We start from the raw sequence: 15,816 nt of genomic DNA, 5'->3' as shown, positions 1-15,816 counted from the left end.
CAACTTAAAAGTTGACTATGGTGAACCTCCCAGGGCCAAGATCACCTCTGGCACTGCAGATCTATCTCTGTGCTCCTGGTATAACCAGCAAGCAATTTTTAGAAGCTTACTATGTCCCAGGCACCATCCTAAGCATAGAGATACAAAGAAAGGCAAAAAAAGGAATTCACATTCAAAGGGAGGACACATGCATGAAAGTAACTACATACTTATAAGATACATACAGAGTAAATGCAAAGTAATCACAAAAGGAAAACACTGGGGAGGTGGTGTACTGGGGGGAAATTGTCAAGGAGACAAGGATGGGGAATGCCTCCAATGGAAGGTGATGTTTGAGTTGAAGAAAGCCAGGAAAGCTGGGAGGCAGAGAGAAGGAAGGAGGGGATTTCTGGCATGGGGTACAGCCAAAGCAAAGGCACCAAGTCGGGGAGATGAAGTATGGTGTGAGAGAAACAGCAAGGAAGCCAGTACAGCTGGATTAGAGAGTGCACCAAGTCAGACATAAGAAGACTGGAAAAGTAGGAAGGAGTCAGCCTGTGAAGAGCTTTAAATGCTCAACAAAGGATTTCCTATTTGATCCTGAAGGTTATAGGGAGTCATTGGAGCTTATTAAATAGTGGGCGGGGGGTGACATGGTCTGACCTAAACTTTAAGAAAATTGTTTTGGCAGATCAATGGAGTGTGGTTTGGAGTGGGGAGAGTCTTGAGACAGGGAGGCTAATTAGAAGGGTGTTCTAATAGTCCAGGCAAGAGTTGATGAGGGCCGGTACCAGAGTTGTGTGTAGGTGAGTTGAGAGACACCGACATTTGGGAGAGATGTTGTGAAGGCAGAAAAGACAAAATTTGACCACATTGTTTATGTGGGGCAAGAGAGAGGAAATGATGACAGCCCTGAGGCATGAGCTCTTATGGAAGGCACCCTTTCATCTCCCAACTGCTATCATCATCAATCATCATCATCACCACCACCACCGCCTTCTTCTTCTGAAAAATTATTCAACTTGGTTATATTAAGAAGTAATAAAAAGAGTGGCTATGTTTGTATATGTGGGTTGTATATGTGAGTGGACAAATCAAGTAGCATAATTAAATTTGCATAAAAGCATATTTACTTGGTATAGTGGAAACCTCAGTTTGAAGCTATTATTGTGCCATCCTCTCCAAGCCTCCATTTCATGTCATTCCTACCCTTAGCCAAATAACTAAAGTGCTTTTGCTAGATAATTCTCTATATGGAATTCTTTAGTACTGTTGAGTTAGTTGGGATGAACTTAAGGACCACAAAGAGGCAGGAACTTTGGTGGATGGATTGCTAGATTCTGAGTTAGGAAGACCTGGGTCCAGATCCCACCTTGACACTTCTTAGCTACATGACCATGGTCACAATGTTTAATTTCTCAGACTCTTAGAGTGAAAAGTCTCTTTACCTCTCCAAGCCTCAGGCAACACTCATTTACTAAGGTGTTTAGACTAATTTGATTACAATTCCTTGCTTGTGAAAAAAAAAACCTATGATTTTAAAAATAGTTCATACTTAAAACATTTCTCTAATTCATGTCAGGGGAGCTAGTTGGCTCAATGGATAGAGCACTTGCCCAGGAGTCCAGAGGACCTGAGTTGAAACCCAACCTCAGACATTTGTTTGCTTTGTGACCCTGGGCAAGTCACTTACCTCTGTTTGCCTCAGCATCTTCATCTGTAAAATGAGCTAGAGAAGGAAGTGGCAAGCCAGTCCAGCATCTCTGCCAAGAAAACCCTAAATGGAGTCATGAAGAGTCAGACACAATTGAAACAACTGAAGAGCAACCAAAAAGTCTTTCTGCTAAGTGTAAAATGCTACATAATTTTGAGTTATTTAGGTGGTGTGTGGGTGGATCAGAGTGGGGGTAAAGGGAGAGGTATGATTACGTGGCTGTAATACTTGCAAGTCAACTTTCTGGGAAGGTTTAAAGTTTAGGAAGCACTGCCCTTTGAGGTTAGTAGTGCAAGTATGATCATTTCTGTTTTATAGGTAAGAAAACTGAGGCTTGAGGAGCCCAAGTCATTTTTATTTATATCCTCAAAGCTTAGCACAGTGCCTGGCACATAGTAAGTGTTTGATAAATGTGTTCTCTCCCCACTTCTTAAGTGACAGGTGCAGGGTCATTCATTAAATTACAGTGTGGATAATTTGCCAAGAATTAGCTGTGAATTTCACTCCCATGGTTGTCATTCTCCAACTGTTGAGAAGAGTATTTGGACCTGTCATTTCAATCACATGGAGTTTACCACCAACTTCCCACACACCCATCAGAAGGCTAATCGTTGTCGTGATGGTGGTCTGCTTATGTTTGGCGATAAGATGAGTAGGAAGCACAGTCTCGGCCCAACCACCAGGCTGGAAAAACAAGGAGGGAGGGGGAGGGAGAGAAAGGGAAAGGGAGAATGAGAAGGAATGTCTCATGTAGGGCCAGATGTGTGGACTTCAATACTGTTTGGCTAAGGCACAAATTGGGAAAACTCTTCTAACAGTCTAAGCTACAGATCCTGGAAAGTTACAGTGTAGAACAGGGTTGCCCCACACTGCTTTTGTTCACTTGTTTCTGTCATATCTGACTCTTCGTTACCCCAGTCAGGGTTTTCTTGGCAGAGATACTGGAGGGGTTTGCTATTTCCTTCTCCAGCTCATTTTACTGTTGAGGAAACTGAGGCAAATAGGGTTAAGTGACTTGCCCGGAGGCACACAGCTAGTAAGTGTCTGAGCCTGGATTTGAACTCTGGAAGATGAGTCTTTCTGACTCCAGGCCCAGCACTCTATCTACTGTACCCCCTTACCTCCCTGTACCCCACACAGTTCCCACCTCAATCTCTCAACAGAATAAACTTATGTATTCTTACAAGAACAGACCTAATGTACACTCTTATTAAAAAATCTTTTCTAAGGGATTTCTCCTTAGCAAAATGCCAGTGGTCTCCAGTTATCTATGCATGGTGACATCCCTAAGTATTTGATCTTGAAGAGGGGGTAGCTCCTTTGATTTAGGAAACAATTCCCCTGTTGGAGTATGGTTAGGATCACCCATCTCTGCTAGAGATTAACACAGGACAAGAGCATTATGGGCCTAAAGGTTCAGCTTTGAGTCTCAGTATTGATACTCTCTTGCTGTGTGACCTGGAACAAGTCATTTCCCCTGTCTCAAGCCTTAGTTTCCACATCCAAAAAATGGAGATAATTATATTTGCACTCCCTACCTGGCAGAGTTGTTGGGAGGAAGGTGTTTTATAAATTGGAGTGTGCTTTGTGAAAGTGGGTTATAATTGTCTCACTGTATAACCCAGACTGCTATAGATTTTTAAAGTCACTCATTTGGAATATATGGAGAATATGAACACTTTCAGAATATAGGCCTGTGTAATAACAACACCCCCCAACTCACAGATATCTGTCCTGAAAACCTCAGTTTAGCCACCTTCATAAGAGAGAGAGCCTATAACCAAATTTTGAAGTGGAGGGAAGGAAGAAGAGGAAGGGAAGGGAAAAGGGAAAGGTGAATGGTGTTCCATTTGTGATGAGTGTATCATATTCCCTTCTGGGTGCCACATTTTAAGAAGGACATGGACACATAAGCTAATCTGCAGAAAGAGGACTATGGTGGCAAGATAATTGAAGATTTTGTCACATGAGAATCAGTTGAAAGTACTGGGGGTATTTAGCTGGAAGAAAAGAGGACTTGGGGAGAGAGTAGAGGAGAGTCTTTAAAGAGTTGTCAAATTCAAGAAGGATTAGTCTTTATGATTGACCCCAGAGAGGTCAAAGTGGCAAATATAGATCCCAGGTAAGTAAGGAAAACTTCTTAATGATTAGGGCTATCCAAAAGGGTAACGGATGACCTCAGGAGGTATCTCATCACTGGAAGTCAAGCAGAAATTAGATAAATGATATAGAATTTTTGTTTGGGAACAAGTTGGCCCGTCATGACCTCTCAGATCCTTTCCAACTCTGCACCTTCTGAGTAGTGAGTAATTTTCACAGTTTAGGGATAGCGGTTGATGGATCAATTAATCTGTCAATTAGCAAGCACTTATTAAGTGCCTATTATATAGCAGGTAATCAGCTAGGTCCCTGAGATGCAAAAATAAAACTTAAGTGGCCCGTGCCCTAGAGGAGATATCATTCATCTGGTAAAAACAACCTATACATAAGCGTGGTACACATTCTGGTTTCATTCTCTCTAGCACTTACTCAAACTGGTGGGTCATGTCTCCAGAGGCAGCTAACTACCTGTCCTCTCAGGGCTCTGGGAGAAACCCTGAGGTGAAGGGGTTGATTTTTCATGAACTCCTACTGTGTGCTTCCCAATATAATTTAACCAGTTGCTATCTCCTCAGTATCAATGAACAAATTAACATAAATTAGTTTTTGCAAAATCATATTTATTGAGAAAGAATAGCAAAGACCAAAGTATAAAATATATCCCCTCCCCCCAAATCTGGGACACAGTCCCCTGCAAGTATTATCAAATTAGGTAATATTTGTAAAGCACTTAGCACAAGCCCTGACTTATAGATGTTTAATAAATTTTTGTTCCCTTCTCTCCACTGCTCCCATATATAGAGTCCAAGGGAAAGTGGCTTGATACTTAAAGAGCACACATGGTAAAGGGATGAGTCAGAGCTCCAAGTTTCTTTTCCTCTTCTTCCTTGGTGAAGTATGTATGACCTTCCTCTTTGGCATGTGTAACTCTTTGCTGGACTCCAAAGCTTACTGTCTTTGTAGTGCCCTGAAATTGCTTTTGTTAGTGTGTCTAGTTTTCCTCATGTCATTTTTTTTTGGAGGGGGTGGGGCAGAGAGCATTACCAGCTCCAGTGAGAAGTTAAAATTTCCCAACATTACCTCTTGTTACTAGTTAAAAGGGTAGGGACAGAGATTCCCAAGAGCTTGGCTAGAATTACTCCACTCCTACACTGACTTGCCTTTGGAATACCAGATATCTGACTAGCTTTCTGCTTTATCCAATACTCACAGGTAAACCAGTTTCTTTCCCCAATTCTCCTCCTATGTAGTGTCATCTCATATCAGCCAATGGTTCAGACATTCCTTACAAATTGATGATGAGGTCTTTTTACCTAGTGTATATTTTTTATTGATTATATAACAATGTCTAGGAATTTTTCTCAATTACTTTATACTTTGATTGAATCCATAACTAGTAGAAAAATGTACTCTTACCTGATAAAGATATCAGGGTCTAGAACATTTTGCTAGTTATAATAATTATTGGTTACTTATATAATAATAAATGGTTTGGGATGATTTGTTGACTTACTGATTCTATCACCAACTCTAGGCCGCCTGTGTTGATTGGAGTGAACCTTTACACAGTGAATTGATTGATTCAGTAATACAAGTAGAAACAAAGCAAATATAAGGTAATTTTGTTGGGGTGGCACAAACATAGGTAGGATTTGGCACTTAAGTTGAGCTCTGAAGGAATCTAGGTTGTTCAGAGAGGCAAAAGTAAGGAGGGAAGGCCTCTTTAAGAAGGGAGTTATAGAAAACTAGTTGTTCAATGGCATGGAGATGAGAAATGGAATGCCATGTGTGAGAGATTAGCAATAAGGATAGGTTGGCTCTCCCTCTAGAATGGATGAAGGGAAGGAATGTGTAATAAGTCTTTTTTTTTCTTCTTTTTTTTTAAGCAATCAGGGTTAAGTAACTTGCTCAAGGTTACACGGCCAGTTATTTCTGGGTGTGGTGCTAAGTGTCTGAGCCCGGGATTCAATCCCCAGGTCATCTCGACACTGGAGCCGGTGCTCTTACTTGCTGAGCCACCTGGCCGCCCCGTGTAATAAGTCTTGAAGAAGGCTGGAGCCAAACTTGGAAAACCAAACATAAGAAGAAAAGAAAAGATGTTTCTCTATAAACCTGGAGATTGTGCTAGAATGTAAAAGAATAAATACCTTTCTTCCAAACATCTGGGATTCTACTAATTTTATGTGCTCCCTCCATAGCCTCTGTATATGGCATATGACAATCCCCTCCTCACCTTAACAGATGTTTTTCTTTTCTCTCTCCATCCCACCCAACTTCCAAAAAAAATCATCTTTTATTGACTGACTTGAGCCAACTGTGCATTACTCAACATGATCTGAAAAGATATGTCTCTTCAGATATCAGACTGAAATAATAGAATATTAATATATTAATGAGCTTCCCCAGGCTTCCCTGGAACCACATATAGAGACTGGGCTAATGCTCTTGGACAATTTCCAGTTTGGCAGACCCTGACACAGCTTATGAACCTTTGAGAATCCAGGGTCACCTCCACTGTATGATGAGACATTGAAATGGGATCTGAATGGCAGGCAGTGAAGCCCCACAATGTCCCTAATACCTTTGTAAGCAGCATTTAAATTTACTTCTCATCACTGAAGTGACCCTCTACTAGAATCCTTTGCTATATTAATGTGAGGTAAGAATATTAATATTCTGCTTTTTCAGTCTGATGACTGAGGAGATCTAACATTTCAGATCATGTTGAATAAAGCATTGTAGACTCAAGTCAGTCAACAAGCATTTATTAAGCACTTAATATGTGGCAGGAGCTGAGATAACCACTGAGGTTCCATGCCCTCATAGAATTCACACGGGTGAGGCAATATGTAAATAAATATATACATATGCTAGGAAGGCAAGCTGAAAGAGGACAGCATTAGTAGTTGAGGTGATAGAGAAAGGTCTCCTAAAGAAGGTAGGATTTGAGCTGAGTCTTAAGGAAGCCAGCAAGGAGGTGAGGAAAGAGAGCATTCTAGGCATGGAAGAGAGTCATGGCAAAGAACCAAGACAGGAGGTGGAATTTCTTGTGTGGGGAAGTAGGCAAATGCTAGCCTTAACCACTAAATGGGCATTGCGTTAGTCAAACTGATGGCTGTTAAAGAACTTAGCTTAAAAAGGTCAAAGACCCCACTGCATCCTGGCCCATCTACAGTCATCCTGATCCATATCTGGCCACTGGACCCAAATGGCTCCAGAGGAGAAAGTGAGGCTGGTGACTTTGCACAGCCCATCCTCACTTAAATCCAATTCACTTGCATGTCATAGCATCACCTCCCTGATGTCTTGGTCCTCTTAGAGAATGAAGGACAAGCAAGAACAAGGTCAATGTAGCTGGATAATTGAATGGGTAGAGGGGAGTAACGTGTAAGAACACTGGAAACCTAAAATAAGGGCAAGTTTGAAAAGGTTTTAAATTCCAGAGGACTTTATATTTGATCCCAGGGGAAACAGGGAGCCAGTGGAGTTTATTGAGGCAGAGAGGTGACATGGTCAGCCCTGCATTTTAGGAAAATCCTTTCAACAACTGGGTGGAGAATAGATTGGAGTGGAAGAGAGCTGAGGTAAGATCAACCAACCAGTAAGCTATTTCAGTGGTCCAGGCATGAGTCAATGAGGGACATCAAGGACACAGCTATGTGAGTGTAGAGAAGGAGGGATATATGAAAGGTAGAAATGACATCTATAGATATATATGGGATATGTGGAATGAGTGCATGAGAGGTATTGAGGGAGACTTCAAGAGGTAGTTGGAGATACCTGACTCTGGCTCAGCAGAGGAATGAGGATTAGATATATAGACCAAAAAATAATCATCTAGGAATAACAATTGAGTTTGTGGGAGTTGACAAAATCACCAATTGAGAGAGCATAGAAAGAAGAGAGAAGGGGACCCAGAATAAGGCCTTGAGGAAAATCCATGGTTAGTAGGGATGAACCAGAAAATGATTGTGAGGAGTCAGAATGGGGAACCAGAAGAGAGAATTGTCATGAATACCTAGAAATGAAAGAGTACATGATCGGGAGTGTTAAATGCTACAAAACTATCATTGAGGCTCAGGACTGAGGAAAGGACCGGGCTCATGAGAGATCACTGGTAACTTTGGAGAAGAAAGTTTCATTTAAATTATGAAGTTGGAAGGGACATTGCAGAAAGTTTTGAAGAGAATGAGAGAAAGGGAAATGGAATTACCTATTACAGATGTTAACTCCTTTCTCCAGGAATTTACCTGAGAAGGGGACAAGAGATATCAGCCAATAGCTTGTAGGAATGGTTGGATAAAGTGAGAGATTTTTTTTAAGAATTTAGGAGACAAGTGTTATTTTTCTTTTTTTGCTTTTTTGGAGGGCAATTGGGATTAAGTGACTTGCCCAAGGTCACATGGCTAGTTTTTGTGTTAAGTGTCTGAGGCCGGATTTGAACTCAGGTCCTCCTGACTCCAGGGCCAGTGCTCTATTCACTGTCCCACCTAGCCACCCCAAGACAAGTGTTTTTGTAAATAGTAAGGAGAGATTTAAGATAAAAGAGAGAATGGAGCTGTTAGAAGGGGCAATATGCTGGAGAAACAGAGAGGGAATGGGATCAAGGGTTTGCCTTGGTGAAAAGAAGTCACCTCTTCATCTGAGACCAAAGTGAAGGAGGAGATAGTTGTGGAATACAGTTAAATAATTTGAGATAAGGAGGAGAGAATAAGAGGACAGTATCAACAAATGGCCTCAATATTTTCGGCAAGTATAAGGCAAGGTCCTCCGTTATGAGGATGGATCAAGAGGAGGTCCTGTGGGAGGTTTCAGGAGAGACAAGAAAGTTTGCATCAGCTATTGTGGAGAATGGTATAGCAAATCAATTTGGAAGGGATAAAATGTTTGTTTTGCTGCTGTTAGGGCCCACCTGAGATTAGATAATATAAATGTGTAGTAGGCCTAACCAACACAGTTTCATTATTTCCTCCAGCTCTGTTCAGCAACACATTCAGAATAGGAGAAAAAGGAGGCATATGTTGGCAATAATCCAGGATTGGAATTTGGCATGGTATGATGGGTAATAAGACAAGCAGAAAAGGAAATCAGGGTGGGAGGACAGAGTTGAGTTGGTTGATCAAAGGAAGAGAAAGCTAAAAGAGAGTGTAACCACTACAGAGGAGATGGCATGAGAAAGAACTGAGGGGTAGATGAAATGGAGATCATCATCACATGAGAACCATGTCGGGTCCTAAAACACAGTGAAAGATGGGATGGTAAAAGATTATGATCATATAAAGGAATTTCAGTGTTCATGAACAAGGAACTAGAACATTTGTGGGCGATGATGAAGTCAAAGGGATGATCATCTCTGTGTGTTGTTGAGGTGGAGTGGGGGAGTAGGTCATTAGAAATGAGTATATTGAAGAACTTGGAAGCTAGGATAGTTGAAGAGACATAACTATATAGGTTAAAGTCCTCTAATATGAGGGCAGAAAACAGGGAAAAGAGAAGCTGTGGGCCAGGCACTTTACTCAGTGAGGAAGGAGAGGGAATGTCCAGGAGGGTGGGAGGGTCTGTTGATAATAGCCAACAGAATCTGGACTGAGTGATAAATTTGGATACTGTGAACCTCAAATGAGGAGAGTTACTTAGTGAAGGTAGTAGAAGAAGAATTTTGGAGTAGCAAAAGGGAGCAAAGAATATTCCATTACCCTCACTTTACCTAAGTTAAGCATTACAGAAAGAGAAAGCATAGCCAGTACTAAAAAGATTGCTGAGGGAAAGGACTGACGTCCAGAGGGAACTATGTATCATCAAGGACCAGAAGACTGAAGGAATGAGAAACAAAGTGGTTTATGTTAAAAGGAAGTTGGTTGGAGCAGGCATTCCAGGGAGCATAGTGGAAGGGCAGGCAGATATGGAATCATATATTGATACGGTAAGGTTGAGGTGGATACATGTGAAGAAACAGCTACACTGCTAAAATTCTAAATTGCAAAGAAGGTGCTTATCTATGTCCACTAGAGGGAGTTTCCTCACCCACATTTGTCTGAAGCAGTGAAATCATAGATCCAATCCCTATTCCCATCATATTTCTAATTCAAAAGCCAACATCTAATCTCTGAAGGCTTTGAGAGACAGGGAGGTAAAAGTCTTGTTGCAAGACATTATGGAGAGGGTAGACCATAAGGACGTAAACATATTAGGTGTAGATAGCCTTTTCAAGAAATTTAACAGTGAAAGAGGAGGAGAAGGAGTTGTGACTAGTTGGGCTACAAGAGCCAAGAGAAGTCTTGAGAAGACCTGAACATTTTTGTAGGCAGATTGAAAGGACTAGTATAGAGGAAAAGACTAAAGATGTATAAGTCAGAGGAGATTGGAATGAGAAGGGTAACTGCTGGAACAAGGTCTTAGAGGAAAAGGGTTTAAATATGATACTGACATTTAATTGCTGTGTGATTATGGGCAAGTACCTTAACTTTTCTCAGTCCCAATATCATCATCTGTGAAGTGGGTATGAGAATAGCATGTGCATATTGTACCTTGCCCCACTACCATAAGGAAGTATAGCAATACTCTTCTAGAATTATTGGCTAGAAAAATGTGTGCTATGGTTGTCTTCCCTGTTCTTATTGTAATGGTCTTCTTTGAGAACCAAGGACCAACAAAAAAATCAGCAAGGGTATATAGGTTCTAAGATCCTTGAGGGTAGGTCTGCTTATATTTTGTGTGCCCCACCTTGCACGGGAGAAATGCTTAGTAAAGATTTGTTGATTGTGTGGTTTTTATTGGTGGTAAATCTTGAACATTTAAGTTGGGTGGTCTGGATAAAAAACCCTAATGGAGCTAATCAGACAAAAGCAGTGCTCAGGTCTTCTATTCCCACTTGACCAAAAAGTTCCCTCAACACTCATCTGGCATTTGGAAATCTCCAGTTCTTTCTTCCACCTTTGTTTTGTTGCCTTACAGTTTGATAGGATAATAGCCTTTGGGAAAAATACTAATTAACAACTCTTCTAGGGTACCTCTCTCTTTAAGGAGAACTGCCTTAAAATGCAGGCAGATAGGTGACTTGGTAGATAGAGCATAGGACCTGGAGTCAGGAAGACTCATTTTCTTGAGTTCAAATGTAGCTTCAGATATTTACTAGCTGTGTGACCCTGAGCAAGTTACTTAACCTTGTTTGCCTCAGTTTCCTCATCTGTAAAATGAGCTGGAGATGAAATGGCAAATCTCTCCAGCATCTATTCCAAGAAAACCTGAAATGGGGTCACAGAGTCAGACACAACTGAACACCACCACCACCAATTCTGGTTGGTGCTTCGGGGCTTTGACAAATTGTATGACTTGTCTGTAATGAGAAATCCTCTGTAAAGATGAAACAAAATCCTGATCAGTTATGCACTTTGATCCAGGAAGGCTGCATTTTTTTTTTGCTAAGTTTCCAAGCTGTCATTTTGTCCATTTTTGTCCCTTCAGAGAAGTTTGGAAACAAAAATCTTTCTGACTCCAACTCCAGTTCAGTACCTGCCACCTAAGTGCCTTGGTTTCCTCATATGTAATGAGAGGGTTAGACATGATGATGTCTAAAGTCTCTTTCAGCTCTAAATCTATGTTTTCATGACCACCAAGAGTCACACACCTTGGAGATATTAAAGACCTAAGGTTAACATTTTTATTTCATCTAAAAGATGACATCCGATTTTTAAGGGAACCAGAAATCCTACCTTGATTCTGTCAGTAGCACTGGTACTGATCATATCAATAAGAACCCCTTAGGGTAGCATAGTAAAGTTTGCTAAATTCTTTCCTAAGGAGAGGTCAGAAATGGCCTTTCAATCCTAGCTGTTATAGGGTTTGCATAGGCCAGAAGGATCTAACCTTTGTCTCAGTCTCTTCATTTGCAATAATCACCATTTCTTTATGGCACCATCATGAAAATTTTTGTTGTTCAATCATTTTAGTCATGCTTGACTCTTCGTGAGTCCATTTTGGGTTTTCTTGGTAAAGATACTGGAGTGGTTTACCATTTCCTTCTACAATGCATTTTACAGATGAGGAAACTGAGGCAGACAGGGTCACATAGTAAGTATCTAGGACCAGATTTGAACACAGGAAGTTGTCTTCCTGGTTCCAGGTTCAGTGCTGTCCACTGTGCCACCTAGTTGCTCATTGTGAGAATTAGCCAATTTCTCCCCCCTTGGATGCTTCATCTGACTTCATTTCTCTCTTATATACACTGATATTCTACCTTGTATGATAGTCATATGAGTACATGCCTTATGTTCATCACTAGGTTGGAAACTTGACAGAGGATTGCCACCACCATGGTGTAATGGAAAGGGCCCTTGACTTAGAATCATAACATCTAGGTTCAAGTCCTGTCTGCGGCATTTACCAGCTGTATTGCTTTGGGGAACCTTTTGGAACCTCAGTTTTATGGCAGTTTGATTAGGAGTTTAGAGTTCACAATCTCTTGAATTCCTTTGACATTCTTTTATTCTATTCATCCTTGTACTCGTGGAGTACAAGTTGTACATAGTAGGCACTCTAAATATTTGCTCTTATTGGCTCAGATTGGATTTTGATAGCAAGCTTCTGTGTCTGACATGCTTTAATACAACTGCATGTGAGATCTGAGGTTTTTCTTCCAAGTTTTGCCTTTTTTTTCTCACTCCTCCACCCACATCTAATGGTTCCACCTTAACAAGGTGCCGTAGATGCTGAGTGGGGATGGGGCATGGGTGCCAGTGGTGGGAAAGTGTTCTATTGGTTTGTGCTTGTACATCCCAAACACCAATTACTGTCATTGCTTCCAGAGCTGATGTGTTTATCAGGATGAGTTATAAGGGAATATGTGTACACAGGCAGCGGGAATGCGGCATGACCACCCCCTGTGATGTAAAATATGAGAGTCTAGGAGGGACTGTTTTATAATTCATCAGGTTCGGCAAGTGAATGCTGTCGGGTGGCTTAGTTATAAAGGCGAGCGTGCACCGGACGGCAGACGGGAGCGTGGAGCCCTAGCTAATCCAGAGAAGCTGCGTTGTCTGTTTGCTCGCTGCTCCCTGCTTTTGTTCCAATCATTCTGTGCTGGGTGAGTGATGCGGCTTTGAGATTAGCATTGCTATTTAATAAGCTTCGGGAATCTGAGGAACAGTTTAGACTCGACTCTTGCTGTTATTGAAGCGGGTTGGTGTTTGGGGGCTTTGACAAATTGCATGATTTGCCTTTAATGACAAATCCCCGGGAAAGATGAAATGAAAGCCAGATCAATTATTCACTTTGATACTGGAAGACTACATTGCTCACTAAAGTTTCCAAGCTGTCGTTTTGTCCGGTTTTATCCCTTCAGAGAGGCTCGGGAACAAGTCTTTCTGCCACAAAATTGTTTTTCTTCATGGCAGGAAGAAGTCATGCAAAGGGAGGAGGGGGTTCTTTTTTTTTTCTTTTCTTTCTTCTTTTTTTTTCCCCCTCTAGCATTAGAAAAAGCTCCAAATTGAAACATTTCTACACCAGCCAGGGAGCTGACTCCAACGCAGCCGGAGCGCTAGGATGCGAGGTTCACAGAGAAAGCTTTTGTGTGGAACAGGGTTGAGGGACTGTGAATAATTGACATTGTCGGAATTAACGGCATAATCAGTCCTGTGGCTTCCGTGTGTGTCTGTGTGTCTGTGTGTGTTTGCATCATGGGGAAAAGAAATGATTTGCATTTGGCATGCCTGGTGGTGAGATATGTGAGAGGGAGGGAAAGAAAAGAAAGAGAAAGACTTGACTCACTGGGGGGAGAAATCTGTAGGAGCCACCAACCTTATGGGCAGATGGAGAAGGAGTTTCTGTGATATTTACAGTAACTTACAAATATTTTTGTCATTTCACTCTTTCCTCTCGCTTGGACTCCCGACTCCAGACTGACCTTTCCTACTGGGAGGTCAGGAGGTTGGAGGGAGTCCTGGTTCTAGGTGGGAACTTTGCCGATCATTGAGCTTGCTTGGGGAGATGGAGGGAAGCCTGCGTTATTTGTCCCCGTGTTAGGAAGGGAAGGTGGAGGCATTGTGGTCGCCAGTCATTCCCCTGCTCTCCTGCTTGCCCTTTTTGGAGTCTGGTGAATGTGAACTGCGAATGTAGTAGCCCCTGTTCTTTGATTTCAGTGGTTGAATGATTCAAGGTCTCATGTGGAGAGATAGGGACCAGAAAGAATACATATCAAATGCATTTTTCTCCAAATTCCAAATGTGGGGGGAGGGATGCAGTTCCCACCTACCTTGTCATGTGGAAGGGGGTTGTTGTCTTTTTGAGACCTTACAGTTGTTGTCTGTCCAAACTGTTTACTCAGACCACGCTTATTCTTTCCCTTTGCAGATGGCATCTCCCCTACCCCAACCCCAAGCTTATTTTTTAAGGGGCTTAGACGATAGTGTTATCTTCTTTTTTGTCCAGGAAATCAGCTGAGTGGTAGCATTTAGAAGTTGTTAGCAGGTGGACATATTTTATTCTATTATACACTTAACATGTAAGGTGTGTCATTTTGGAATCAACAGCTTTTCTGATGATAACATTGGAAGTAGGAGAATCATCAGGAACAAAAAATTTTATTTTGGTGTAGTGGGAAAAGCAATGACTTGAGAGCCCAGGGATCTGGATCTCAGTCCCCTCTGCTACCTTATGTCCTACTGGTCTGACCTTGGGTACATTGCTTTATCTCTCTGGGCCTCATAAGTAAACCGTGGATATTGGAGGAGATGAGTTCTTAGGTTTCCAGATCAAAGCCCTCTGAATCTGAACTGGAAACTTGGAAAATGCAAACTGTCAAATAGGATATTTGTAAGACTTTGCTTCCTTTGGGTTTTTTTTTGTCTTGTTTTGTTTTTATAAGATTTTTCTCCCTTTTTTTCTGAGCTCAGAATAAGTTTGCTTTCCTATGTTACCAAGAAGCAGCACATTGTAGGAGCACTCTGGAAAGATGTATGATATGAAATTGTAATTTTAGCAAGTACCTGCCCCTTAATGGGTCTGTGAAATTGTTTATTTTTCATCTCACAAGAAAAGGAAAAGGAAAGTGTAGGGGGTGGGGAGGATTCTGATGTAGTAATATGACTAAAGACAGAAAACTTGGTGGATCACTTCAGTTTTAAATGAACAATTATCAACGAAAAATCCCATCCCTGGTATTGCTTTTAAGCCTAGTCCACCCAACTGAATATTCTGACATTGTTGACTTATCTGAATGCCCCAAAAACTTAGTTGTAAAGTACCTGTGGGATATCTTTGCTATTGACTTATATACTGCTCAATTTTCAAAAGAAAGCACATGAGAGCAAACAATGCATTTGTGACTACCTCTAGGTTTTGATTCAGTGTTATTTATGTGCTTGTAGTCAAGCAGAAAAAACTGAAATTCTCCTCATTTGGTGATTGTTTCTGTTTTCTATTCCTCCCAGGGAATGATCCAGTAAACTCTGGGAACAATAACACATCAATACATGTATTTTAGCGTGCTGAGATGATTATCAACTAAATTTCACAGAATTTCAGAGTTGGAATCTAGCCCATGGGTTCTTAACCTGGAGGGGGGAGGGGGCTTGTGAATTAAAATAATAATAGTATGAAAACTGTATTTCAATGTAATTAGTTTCCTTGGTAATTCCATGTTTTATTTCCTGCATTTACAAACCTTACTTTGAGGAGGGGGTCCATTCATGACATAAAAAAGGCTAAGAACCCCTAAACCCAACCCATAACTGAAAAAGAATTCCCTTTAAGTCAGAGCAGGCAAGTTGTCATTTAGCCTTTGCTTAAAGACCTCTAGGGAGGGAAAGCCCACTATCCCCCATCCCTGTTCTTTTTACCTCTGAATAGCTCTAATTAGGAAACTGGTCCTGACATCAAACCTATATCTAGCCCTTCCTTTGCATCTTCCACCCATACTTCCTTAGTCTGCCTTCTGGGGCCAAGTAGGATGAGTTCTATATTTTATTTTTCATCAGTTAGCTCTTCAAATATTTGGAGACACCTATCATGTCTTGTCCCTCCTCTCC

At 41.3% G+C, this 15,816-nt stretch overlaps 1 protein-coding gene across 29 annotated transcripts in view; it reads left to right on the top strand.

The window, feature by feature from the left end:
* The window catches only part of DLG2 (discs large MAGUK scaffold protein 2), a 2,470,643-nt gene that overhangs the window by 2,143,128 nt on the left and 311,699 nt on the right, over positions 1-15,816 (top strand). Inside the window, exon 1 of one of the 29 annotated variants that reach the window (XM_069070988.1) lies at positions 12,724-12,875. The exons of the other annotated variants lie outside the window; for them this stretch is intronic. The gene's annotated coding sequence lies outside the window, so the exon portion shown is untranslated. Of the gene's footprint in view, positions 1-12,723; positions 12,876-15,816 lie in introns of those variants that run through there. 29 annotated transcript variants of the gene reach the window in all.

Source organism: Petaurus breviceps, unplaced genomic scaffold (genome assembly GCF_028583685.1).
Source record: "Petaurus breviceps papuanus isolate PSGF00001 unplaced genomic scaffold, PetGlider_PUasm1.0 90823, whole genome shotgun sequence".
NCBI lineage: Eukaryota > Metazoa > Chordata > Mammalia > Diprotodontia > Petauridae > Petaurus > Petaurus breviceps.
Note: the sequence above shows the minus strand (reverse complement) of the source record. Positions and strands in the feature narration are given on the sequence as shown.